This window comes from Lactuca sativa, chromosome 3 (assembly GCF_002870075.4).
Source record: "Lactuca sativa cultivar Salinas chromosome 3, Lsat_Salinas_v11, whole genome shotgun sequence".
In the NCBI taxonomy this organism is placed as follows: Eukaryota; Viridiplantae; Streptophyta; class Magnoliopsida; order Asterales; family Asteraceae; genus Lactuca; species Lactuca sativa.
The window spans coordinates 123,326,315-123,339,708 of record NC_056625.2 but is presented as its reverse complement, the minus strand read 5'-3'; positions in this window follow the sequence as shown (position 1 = coordinate 123,339,708).

Sequence of the window (13,394 nt, the reverse complement as noted above, 5' to 3'; positions counted from 1 at the left end):
GAACTCATGTGTGTATGGTATAAGAGACTGAAGACTCCATAAGGAGATTACTCTTGAAGAGTAAACTCAATTCCCAAGTCCCACGCATCAATACACGTCCGTAGATGTCACCCGGGTCTCTCCAAACACTCGTTTTGAAGTGTTTTCGCTCATTGGAATGTAATATCATATCTAATTAAATTTTATAAATCTAATTAGATATATTTGTATTCCATTTCATATTACATAGGAACCTCGCGTGTTATCAAGTCTTGAATCGACACTTAGCATCCGGAACGTCGCATTTTCTCGTTTGGTGAGTTCATACCCTACCCTTTTTCAATGGTTTTTAAATGTTTTCAGGGGGGGAATACAAGAAAAAGTACAAGAATATCTTGTACTTAAATTCATTATTTCATTTAAATGGTTTCATATTCGCACACTTTTAAGAATTGAAAACCTACTAACAAACTCTTTAACTTGTAGAGTTGTTTGTTTAAACGATTTCAATTCTTAATATATACTGCTATGTTTCACAAATGATTGTTCACACTTATATTGATAGAAATCATAAAACATTTGTAATGTCTGTAATAAAACACCCAAGGCTCGAGTGTAAAGGGTAGACACCTTTCGAAAACATAAAACAATTGTAATCTCCTTAATAAAACACCCTAGGCTCGAGTGTAAAGGATAAACACCATTAGAAAACATGAAACATTTGTAATGTCCTTAATAAAACACCTAGGCTCGAGTCTAAAGGACAGGCACCATTAGAACTTAGTTATTCATAGATACTACTTCCCTAGGCGCGAGAGTAAAGAGTAATCTTAAAGATTGGAGACACGTCCTCGGGGAACACTCCACAGAGATACGCGAGTGGAGGACCGCACCTATAACCAGAATCTCTTAGATAGGGAGTGTGACTTGAGTGTATAGATTTATACGGGACTGACAATCCCGCACCTGGCTGCTAGCTACAGCCGAACCGAAAGGTTCAAGGGTGACGAAAGTCATAAAAAGGATACTGGCCCCGAACCGAGTCATATCTAGTCTGAAGTATGGTTATGGAACTCACAATCAAGATTATGAACACTTCACACTTAATTATTAGTTCTATTTACGTAATAAAACTAATGTACATTTAAGGATAATCAAACTTTCAGGAGAATTCATACACACACATTCAAGAAAATATGGGATTTTCCTAGGGATAACATTGAACATAATCAGAATTGGTAACTATTCATCACACACACACATGTAGGAAAATAAAGGATTTTCCTGGGTAACAGTAGTACGTAACCAGAAAAGTGTAACAAGTTAGGTAACCAAACTTTACAATTCACAAGAACAATCATGTTTTCAGTGTACATCTTTTACATTACATTTTGGAATTGGTAACCAACTTTTAAGAAAATATAGGATTTTCTTAGATAACTACTTTTTCAGGAAACCAAAGGAACTCGTACATTTTCAGAAAACTAATTGCTTATGAACTCACCAGCCTTATGCTGATTTTCAAACCGCTTGTATTCTCAGGTCTGCATTAGACACGTACCCGACGATCTTTTTTGGCGAAGACAGAGTGCGTAGAAGACTCGTCTCATTTTGTTCATATATACTATGTATCACACTTGTACAATTAACTTTTGAAACAAATGTAAACTACTATATATGTAATGTAATGGTTGTTTACTTTGTTTACTTTGTTTACTTTGTTTACTATGTGCATTGGATTTGATACTCAACGTGGAGTCCGCCCCGGAAATGTTTCCGCCTTCGGTTTTTGGGGTGTGACATCAACATCTATATCTTCTTCCTTGAATCCAAAGAAGTGAAGAAGTTTTTATGATGTTCTGTTGTGATTTCACAGTTTAATTACAATTGAGTAATATAACGATATAGTTTTTTCGCAATGCTACATAAAATTTTTCTTTGTTTCATCAATAGCTTATGATCAGAGTTAAGAAAAAAACATAATCTCTATACTTTCTCAATTCAAACTCAACTTTTTTAGCGTTAAGCCTCATTTTCTCATACTTAAATTTGCACCTGCTAATATAATCATTAAGATCAAAAAGTTTCAATCTATTGTATCTTAATCTCCTAGCTAATTCATAAATATTATATTGCAATTCAGTTAGTTCATCATTGTAACAAAAAATAGGAATGTCTAATGATTTGAGAATGTAGTGCACCTTCTCGGTGACCTTCTTGCATGACTTCGTATGTTATCCTACACTTGTGGTTGAAAAACACAATCCATACAAGCTTGAACTATCAGAATGACCACCATATTCCAACACACTTCCTTTCTCCACTAAACCAACACTTTTCATCATCATACATTTTCCATCTTTCGCACCTGCATCAACAATGTTAGTAATCAAACATTTTCGACGAGTTGATCTGATAAGCTCCTCATCTATAGAATCTATGGACCATATTTCCATATTGCCATCACTATTATATTCTTTTACAATCAATGCTTTTCCTTGAACCATGGACAATCGGAGTTCTTTAATCTTTTGGAAAGAGATTTTTGCCATTAGAGTAATTGCAATCAAATCCGGAATCAAACACTAATTTCTTCTCTTTCTTATCTTCCTCCTTTTGATAACTTTTTGCATGTTCATCTTTGTTTTGCTTCAAATAGGAATTATTTCCTCTGTATCCACTTCCAAATCTTATTTCTACACAATCGATCCTTTCTTAATCCACTTCTCCTTCCATTCCAACCAAAAACCTTCCACCTCCTCAAGTGGACACCTTGGTCCGAGGAAAACGCCTGATACTTCCAAGAGAAACACCCCCGGTCACTAACCAAGGATGTTTGGGATCTTCAGAACTCCAGGATCTGACTGCTCCAGTCAGTACTGCTGAACTCTTCGCTATGATGAGTAAAATGACGCAACAGATTACTCGGCAACAAGATGACAATAGAACACTGCTTATAGAAGTGGATAGGACGAAGGCGGAACTTCATAAATCCCAAGAAACGATGCCCATAGTTGTACAACCTGATGAGAATTATAATCGAGATTTAGAAAGCAATCATGATTTAGATGAATGAGCAATGAAAGATATGAAAACCAAATGTAAATATTAATCAGCAAGTTTGTATTGAATAGAGAATTCGAATACAATACTGTGTTACAAAATAAGCAGAAAGACTTGTCCCTATTTATAGGAAACATGAGTGTACAAAAAATACTAAGTCTAGACATTAGGCTTCGACATAAAATGACTTAGTAAATAGATACATGCGAAATAGAACATACGATGCTTCGACTTTTACAACAAAATGACTCAACATTCTCCCCTTTTGTAAATTGTCGAAGTCACTCAATTAGTGAGAACTTGAGCTAGTGAGTGCATTGTCCTTCGAATTTTTGAGTACCGAGTGATTATCTTCTTCAGTTCCTTCTTGTCTCCATCATTGTTCTTGGTGCAGTTATTCATACGAACAATAAAGTTTGTATATTGCGAAGTTGAGTATCTTTTGATCTCAACAACTTGAAACAAGAATCTCTTTGCCTTTCACCTTGTGTCCTTCCCTGCGAATACCATGGCAAATGGTTTGAGACAAATTTCACCATCAGCATATTTCATCAACTCCGGTTGAGGCTTCGTAGGTTCCATAGCAACATTAACCTTTATTCCAAGACTTGAAGCAAGCTCTTCATCAATTAAGGCCAAGAAATCATAGTAATTATCTATGAATATCTTGAGATGCCCTAAACCAAGTCTGAACACATCTACATCAGTTTCCTTCATTTGGGTTACTTCCATATCCTACAAAATTAGGGCCACTTGAATGAGATCATTGAGATTCATCAAAGGAAAGTCAGCAATTGTAAAATCAAATGGTTTATTGTCTGCTCGAACCACAAAGTGATGAAAGTTCTGAAGTAGATTCTCGAACATAACGTCTTTCTTGATTGCCATCACTCTTTTTATCTTTACCAGGGACGAAACTTCATCTTGATTTTTCCCAAGTACAGCATGAAATCGAATTTTCAAGTATGTGTACTCGTCAGGGTCCTTGAATCTTTCACTGACCTTGTACTGTGCAGTGATAAACATCATTTCATTAATTGGAAAGTCAGGTTGGCATAAGTATGAGTTCGAAGTGGCATAGCTTCTCCTTGGCTTTTTCTCAAATGCATACATGTGGTTCCCCGATACTCTAGATTCAATTGTTTCGAATGAGTATAACTCTGCAGGATCTCCTTTGTTCATTGTTGGTGGGTCATTTTCTCTTAGCCTTAGAATGCTTTGAATATGCCTCTGTTTCTCTATCTCATCATCAATTTCAGCTTTCTTCTCCTCCTTCGACTTTTCATGAGCAATACCTTTTCCTTTCCCAGTATTTGAAGTATCAGGCTTCGCACTTGAACTTCCTTTATCTGCTGAACCAATTTTAATTCCTTTAGGAATTAATTTTGTAATTGGTTTTCATATTACTATTGTTGAAGGAATTAGGCTGGTCTTTAAAGGTAATGTCATTTTTAGTTGAGTCGAATATAATTTTCAAACAACTTTTGCATCCTCCCCTTTACTTCCTTTTACTTCTCCCCCTTGCACCCCTATGAAAGCAGGTGGGGCACTCTTTGGAAAAAGCGAAGTAAAATTTGTTATAGAAGCCAAAGCCTTTTGAATTGCCTTATCCAACGAATTCACTTTCAGCGTTAGGAATTCAGGAGTTAAAATTGTATGAGAAGTAGGCTAATAACTCAACAAGCTTAGCGAACTGCTCCTTGTCATCTTTTCTCTTGGCTTTGATAGTTGATTCAGTTGATAGATAGTCTTTAACAATTTTTGTGGCTGCGTCAGCCATGATATCAACACGTTGTTGCACTATCAAATTTTTCGAAGTAATCTGTTGAAGCTCTTTTGCAATCTCTTGCTTCAATTCTCCGACTTTCAAGTTCACGTCCTCCCTTACTTTCTTGACATCTTGGACAAAAAGAACATGACGTTCTTTTGTGACATTTTTTCAGTTCTTGTAAGGCACCATCAAAGTTTTTCCCTTGAGCTTTAATCTGAAACTCATTGTTTTGATCATTACCATCGATCTTCTCAAGCAGTCTTCTTTCTCCTGCTTTTATCATCGTATCAACCTCCATATCAGAAAGCGAATACTTCACACCAAAGTCAGCTTGTGACTGAAGGACGGTATTTAACTTGTGATTAAGGATATTGAATTGTTTACCCAACATAAGCATATGGTCAGTTATGTCCTCCTCCTCTGAATCGTAATGAAGTTCTTCAAATGTTCCTCCAAAACCACCTCCTTCAGTTTCATCATCGGAATGAGCTTGAGAAGTTATTGGTTGAGGATCCTCAGGGGATTGAGATGGGAATAGAGTCGTGATAGGATGTTTCAAAATATGATCAAATATGTATGAAGTTGTAACAGATGTGTTTGGGATGAGAAATGGTGGTAACAAAGGAGTTAGGCTTTCAGATAAGATAGGTAACAAAGTGGACAAAATAATAGGTAATGATGTTTCGACACTCGTGATAGGTGCCCCCGTATCAGATATGTTGACAACCATATCAGAAGTAGGTACCACCTCATGAAATGATTCAGTAGTGACTACTTCGAGTGGAATCGTGGTTGTGGTAGAAACAAGCGAAGTTATATTTGAAGTTGTAAGTGAATAATTCAGGAAATCAACGGGGGAACACAACCTCGCTATTCTTGCATCTCCTTGAGGGACGACTATGAACAATCGAGCATCTATGATCAATGATATCGATGAGCCTATCAATACTCCTAGAAAACTAGATTCAAGTAACTTATTAGACGAAAATACTATCAATACTAACTCTATGAATGTTGATGCAGCAATAAGTCCAAACATGGCTAGGTACTTCAACAGTTGAGACATATGATCTCAAGCATACCTGGGGTAGTTCAAATCATACCAGAAGCATTTCCAACAAGTCACAGGATCTCGATATTTTCTCATGCGATAGCTGATACCGAAGTTACTAAAACCTTCCGGACTCCTAGTATGAAATCTTACGATGAAATGATGGATCCTGAAGAGCATGTAGCACAATATTGAGAAAGGATGAAGATCATTCCCATCCCATTGGACTTCAAGGAAGCTTGCATATGCAAAGGTTTTGGTTCAACCCTCACGGGATCAGCTCTCAAATGGCTATTGAACGTTCCTCCCTATTTTATTATTTCATTTTCACATTTAGTCAATATTTTCAATGACCAGTTTTCTTGTAGCAGAACCTTCAAGAAGATCGCTAGTGACCTATATCGGGTGGTTTAGGATCGTAAGAATTGACTTAGGGATTTTGTTAACAGATTTGCCAGGGAAGCTCTAAGCATTCCCAACATTGACATGGTGACTGCTATGGAGGCCTTCAAGATGGGTCTAGGAAAGGATTCACCCATCTATGAAGATCTCGTGATAACTCCATGCAAGAGATTAGACGAACTTAGGTGCCGAGTATTGAGGTTCATAAGGCTTGAAGAGGATAAAGAAGTCCAAAAGAGAATCAACCCTTTAAGTCAATACGATAATCCTAAAAGGAAGGTCGAATCCTCGACCCCAAGATCCTACAAATCGAAGCCATATTCCAAACCAGATCATCACAAAGTGAATGCCCTTGAAAACGAAGGAGGGGAAGAGGAACCTCCTAAGATCAGTGACTATTTTTTGTGGGTGTTTCAAGCTTAATCTATGATGTGCGGGATCTTGGAGACAAAGCAAGGTGGCCAATAAAGGATAACAAGTCAAAAATGGGAAAGACAAGTGCAAATGATGTGCTTACCACGAAGATTTCGGTCACATGATGAAGGATTACATAGCTCTAAGAAATGAGATAAACTACCTCCTTAGAAAAGGGCATCATAAAGAGATCCTCAGAAGAAAAAAAGAGAAGCTCAATGATGACAACCAGGATGGTCACAAGATCCCAAAGAAACCAGGATATCCACCCCCAAATACCAAGATAAGTAACGTTATCTGAGTCATATCTAGTATCTGTGGTACTTCTTATTCTCAGGAAAAAAGACACGCCAATGTCTTTAAATTAGAAAAGGAGGATAGACCACAGAAGAATACCCCAGTTACCAATGAAAAGGAAATCACGTTTGAAGAGATGGAAATGGAAGAGGTCCAGGATCCTCACCATGAAGGACTCGTGATAACAGTGTATATTGCCAACCATTTCATCGGAAGGATCCTTGTTGACGGAGGATCCTTGGTCAACATCATACTCTTGGACGCACTGAAAAGGATGAACATTCAATAATTGAAGATAATCTAAAGATCCTCGGTCCTCATAGGATTTAGCTGAGAAACAAAACACACCATTGGGGAGATAAAGCTACCAATATACATAGAGGGTATTAACTCTATACAAAATTATGTGTAATTGACACCTTGTCTTCCTATGATGTTATATTAGGTAGACCGTGGATCCACGAGATAAAAGTGGTTCCATCAACACAACATCAGTATGTAAAGATGCATGTTCCGTGGGGAACAGTGAAGATCATGGGAGATCAACAAGAGTCAAAGGAATGTTATAAAAGCACTATGAAGACTACGACAAGACCCCACTAAGCATAGAAATTAAATCAGGGGCACGACACGTTCTAGAAACAAAGGAGCAAAACGTGAAGGAAGTGCCCCTGAGCAACGAGCATCCTAAAGGCAAAGTCCTCATAGGATCTTTAATACCCAAGAAAATTGAGCAAGACCATCTAAACTTACTTCGAACAAGAAGCAAAACGTTCTCATGGAATGAAAAAGATGTGACAGGTATAGACAAGAATATTATCACTCACAAACTTAATATTGATCCTTCTTTCAGACCGATACATAAAAAAATAAGGAAACTTGCACCCGAAAGGAATCAGATCATCCAAGAAGAATTGGAAAAGCTCCTCTACACAGGGACGATCAAGGAAGTAAAGTTCCCAAGATGGATAGCTAATGTAGTTGTTGTACATAAGAAGAATGAAAAGTGGCGAGTATGTGTAGACTACGTAGATCTTAACAAGGTTTGTCGTAAGGATCCTTTTCCTCTTAACCTTTATGTATGCTTCAGCAGGATTCCAACAAATCTAGATGGAACCATCCGATCAAGAAGATACAACATTTATAACACCAATAGGTATATATTGTTACACTGCAATGCCTTTTGGTAAAATACAGGTGTAACATATGAAATACTGGTGAAGTAGATGACTAAATATAAGCTAGGGGACACCATGGAAGTCTTCATTGACAACATGGTGGTGAAGTCCATAAAAGCTAAAGATCATCTAAGGGATCTCAATGAAGCCTTCGAAATTCTATACGAATACAACATGAAGTTGAATCCGTGTAAATGCCACTTTGGAATGTAGTCGGCCAAGTTCCTTGGGTATATGGTAACCAAGAGAGGAATAGAAGCAAGCCCGGAGCACATCAATGCAATCATCAAGCTGAAATCTCCATCTTCAACAAAAGACATCCAAAGGCTAACCGAAAGAGTAGCGGCACTCAACAGGTTCATTTCAAGATCCTCAGAAATGTGTAAGCCCTTATATGATATATTGAAGAAGAACAAGAAGTTTGAATGGACCGAAGAACACGAAGAAGCTTTTCAAGAAATCAAAAGATACTTAAGTTCTGCGCTACTACTAGTGATGCCTATAGATGAAGAACTAATTCTCCTCTACCTCTCTGTATCCTTGAGCGTGGTAAGGGTTGTCTTAGCCATGTATCTTAACAGAGACTAACCTCCTTTCTACTATGTAAGTAAAAGTCTTTCGGATCCTGATACCAGGTATTCTCATCTCAAAAAATTATATCTTGCATTAGTAACGACTTCTACTAAGTTAAGACATTATTTCGAGACACATACTATACATGTGAAAGCTAATTATCTTATTAAGAATGTGATGAGAAAACTAGAGATGCCAGGAAGGATGGGAAAATGGTTAGTGAACTTAAGCACGTTTGACATCAAATATGAGCCAAGATCCTCCATAAAGTCACAAGCATTAGCAGACTTTGTGGCTGACTTTAGTGATGATCTACAAGACGAAGTAGACATTGAAGCTAAACAACTCCTAAAAGATGAACACTTGGGAAAATGGAGATGGAGCTTCAAACCAAAAAGGAACCGGGCTAGGGATCATACTAAAATCGCAACAGAGGTACATCCTACCCCAAGCAGTTAGTTCCGAATTCAACACAACTGACAACGAAGCAGAATGTGAAACACTCATAATCGGACTACAATTCTCTAAGGATCTTCAAATCAAGGATCCTCAGGTATTTTTTTGATTCTTTATTATTAACTAATCACTTCAATGGATCTTATGCAGTGAAAGGTGAAAGATTAACACTATACCTCGAGATCCTCAAAAAATTCGCCTCTGATTTTTAAAACATCAGTCTAACCCAAGTTCCCAGAGAAGAAAACACAGACACAAACATAATAGCCAATTTTGGATCCTCCCTAAGAATCCCACTAGATCCTGAAAGACCAATAAGTGTAACAGCTATCGGAGATCCTGACCCTCTAATCCCCCCTCAAAGGGATCCCGACGAATAGGATCCTTGAAGAAGCCCACGATCATGGATCCAACCCATTATGGAGTATCTCCAAAATTTCACGATACCAACAGAAGAAAAAAGCAAAAGAGCGTTCAGAACAAGAGTCTCCAAATTCATAATAATCCAAGGTAAACTCTATAAAAAGTCAATGGTAAATCCATACCTCAGATGCTTGGAAGATCCAGAAGCTACAAATATCTTGAAGGATATACATGAAGGAGACTAAGGCAATCACATTGGGGATAGATCCTAATGCTCCAAGATATTAAGAATAGGATACTATTGGCCAACCATTAAGAGAGATTCTTTTATGCATGCTCAAAAGTGTGATGCTTGCCAAAGACATAGAAACATCCTACATCAACTAACAGAACTTCTACATCCTATTATCTGTCCATGGACATTCATTAAATGTAATCTCTTTACTAGATTCAAGATCCCTGTTGAAATCATATGCGAAAATGAATCCCAAATCATAAGCAAGAGGACAAGAGATTTTTACACGAGTTGGGGGATCAAAATGATAATGTCCACTATTATTCATCCCCAAGCTAATGGTCAAGCAGAATAAGAAAATAGATCATTGTAAAAAACTTGAAGAAAACGCTTGATGAAAAGTAAGGGAGATGGGCAGAAGAGCTTCCTTTTATCCTATAGGAAGATAGGACTACTTCCAAACTAGTCGCAGGTCAGACCCCCTACTCCTTGGTGTTTGGGAAAGAAGCAATGTTTCCTACCAAAGAAATGATCCCGACAACAAGATACTTTCTCCAAAATAAGAAAACAGTGACTGGATCCTAGCTCAGGATCTGGACACTGTTGATGAACTCAAAGATCTCGCCAAGATATGCATTGTTGCGCATTAATAAAGGATCACCAAGGCTTAAATGAAAAACATAAAGTTCAGAAGATTCCAAATAGAAACTTGGTATTAAGGAAAACACTCCAAAATACCAAGGATCCTAGTACAGGTAAATTAGCTGATATGTAGGAGGACCATATATCATAGATGCTGAAGCAGGAAAAGGAGCATATTGGGTAGCAACACTCGAAGGAGAAATTTTGCTAAGATCTTGGAATGCTATACATCTCAAAGCATACTATATGTAAATAATATCAAGTGATCTTAAACAAAACCGAAGTGCACAGTTCTTTACATTAAGCCTTTCGTCGTTACTTATTTTCTCCTCGAACACATTACTAACTTAGTTGTCAGAGAGGCATTAGCTAGAATAATTCCCACCACTAGCTAACGTTTTCTAAGCAGAAAAACATACATATAAGTATCTTCGTAATCAATGATCCTGGAACATAAGGATACTCAAGGTTGAAGATCCTGAAACATATGGATCTTGAAACATGAAGATCTTAGCATCTAAACACTAGAACAATTCCATTATATCAACGGTATGATCTTTAAACTATCATATACACAAGCTAGAGACTAATCATCTCTCCTGTGCTTAAGAGTACTTAAGCCCCTCTAAGGTTTAAAGAGCTAATTACCTCTTTCATACGAACTAAGGTTTATACACCCCGATTGAACAAATGATATCTAACTATGGGACACAAATAAGGGGATCATTTCATGAAGCATTGGCTTGCCAACCCTCTTATTTTTAAACATAAGTTAAGATCCTTAAGGTTTATAACATTTTGATGTTATATAAAATTGGGATCTTACTCCAGAAATTACATACGGTTTATAACATCTTCATGTTATCACAAATTGGGATCTTTCCCTAGAAAATACACATGAATCATAACATTCTAATGTTATCATAAGTAGGGATCTCTCCCATGAACTATGCCACAAGTTGGGCTCCTCCCTAGTATATAACATTAACATTTTATCAGTTGAACTTATGTTGTTACCCTAGAATTTTGTCAAGGTTTATAACCTAAACATGTTATCCTAAGAAGGGAATCCCCACCGTATGATCTTATGATTAAGGATCTGCATCCTTAAGGTTCATCAAAATTAAGGTTCCTCATCCTTAGGGATCCTCTTGATCGGTAAGGTTCCTCATCAGTAAGAATCTTACCATCAGAATTCAATAGCCTTCCTAAATTCTTTTATAAGTTGAGATTTATCCTCAGTAAATTCTAAGATTGAAATTCGTATGAAACTTAAGGAAAAACTAAAGACAGTCAGGTTCCATCTTTCTTTGTTCTTATCTTAGAAATTATTTAAGTAAAATTAAGGGTCTTAAACTTTTTAGGATCCCAAACTAATTGCCGATTTATAAACTTTCATCGCTTCAGAGTCATTTACTATTCTAAATTGATACCTTTAAAGAAGTTCTAAAGCTCTTAGACGTACGAAGATTAGTTCTTAACAGATTCTTTTATACTTGTTTTATTATAAAATTATTTGAAACTCTTTAGGATTGCAAGTCAGTTATCAAACTTTTAAAGAAACTCTTAATACGCAAAGATATTAGTATCATATTATGCAAATAATTTTATCTATCATTTGCCAAATGAACTTTATTTTGAAAACTATTCACTGCTTTTAGGATCCTTAATACACAAAGATCTTAGTATCATATTGTGCAGGTAAAGGAAACATAGAAAGATAAAGGAAAGGTTAACCATTATATTCAAAATAAAAGGCTTACAGCACAACAAGAGTCAAATTGTTGCATAAAAAAATACACTACCCAAACCACCTAAAAGGCCTAAACCTTAGCATGTTCATCATCAACCTTCTTCTCATCCCTCTCCACTTCTGGATGTGGTACATGATCCTTAGAAGCGGTGACAGTTAGTTTGGCTTAAGCGTCGCGCCATCCAACTACATTCCAGGATCATGAATGCTCAAGAGCCTCCAGGATAGCCACCGTAACACTTTCCTTCGCATCGACAATCTCCTCCTCAAGCTCCGCAGAATGCTCCTCCTCCTTCTCAGCCGTCTATTTGCTCAACACCTCCACCCTTCATAGAACATCTTCATTGGTGGTCCTCCAGATTTTCACCTGCTCTTTTAGAGCAGACTCAAGTTTCTCACCATGGATCCTGAGATCATTGGTGAACTGAGAAACATGAGTGGAGACCTAAAAGAAATGCAAACATCAGCAAAAGATGAAATACGTATGCTAAACCAAAGGAAATAATTCTTGTACATAAGAAACATACGGACTAGGAAAATGAAAGGTTGTACTTTTGTGGTTTGGGCTAGGCATTCTTTTGTATAGAGCTTGGTAGGTCGATAGAGTATTAGTGTAATGGTATGATGGTAGATTGATAGAACTGTCTGTGTGTGTGTGTAGCCACACATGTGTGTGCGGTTACACACGTGTGTGCAGCCGTACATGTGTGTGCGGATGCACTCATTTGTGCTGGTGTGGGTTGTATATAAATGGTTGTGTCAGTTCGTCAGGGGTACGGATGAACAGTGTATGTGTGACAGGGTGTACTTGACATTTATGTGATATAAATGTGTGCATGCTTGCTTTGATTCTTCTTCTACTCCATCTAACACTCTATTTGATGCTATTATCTAATTGATTACTGATTTGGATCCATAGTTTGGGACTTACAATTGGTATCGGAGCCAATTCGATATCAATGTGAAGCATTTTAGAGTGTGCGGTTGAGAAATTTTGCCATTTATGTAGTGAATTCATACTCTTTAATCAAGGAACTGTTGCTAATCACTGTTTTTGATAGTTTGAAATCAAAAATTCATTCAAGAATATGGGATTGTTGGGTGTGCGGTTGAAGTAGTTTGAAGGTGTATGGTCAGGTGTGCAGTCAGGTGTACGGTCATGTGTGCGATCAGGAGTACGGCTAGTGTCTGCGGTTGGAGTGTGCAGCTAGTGTGTG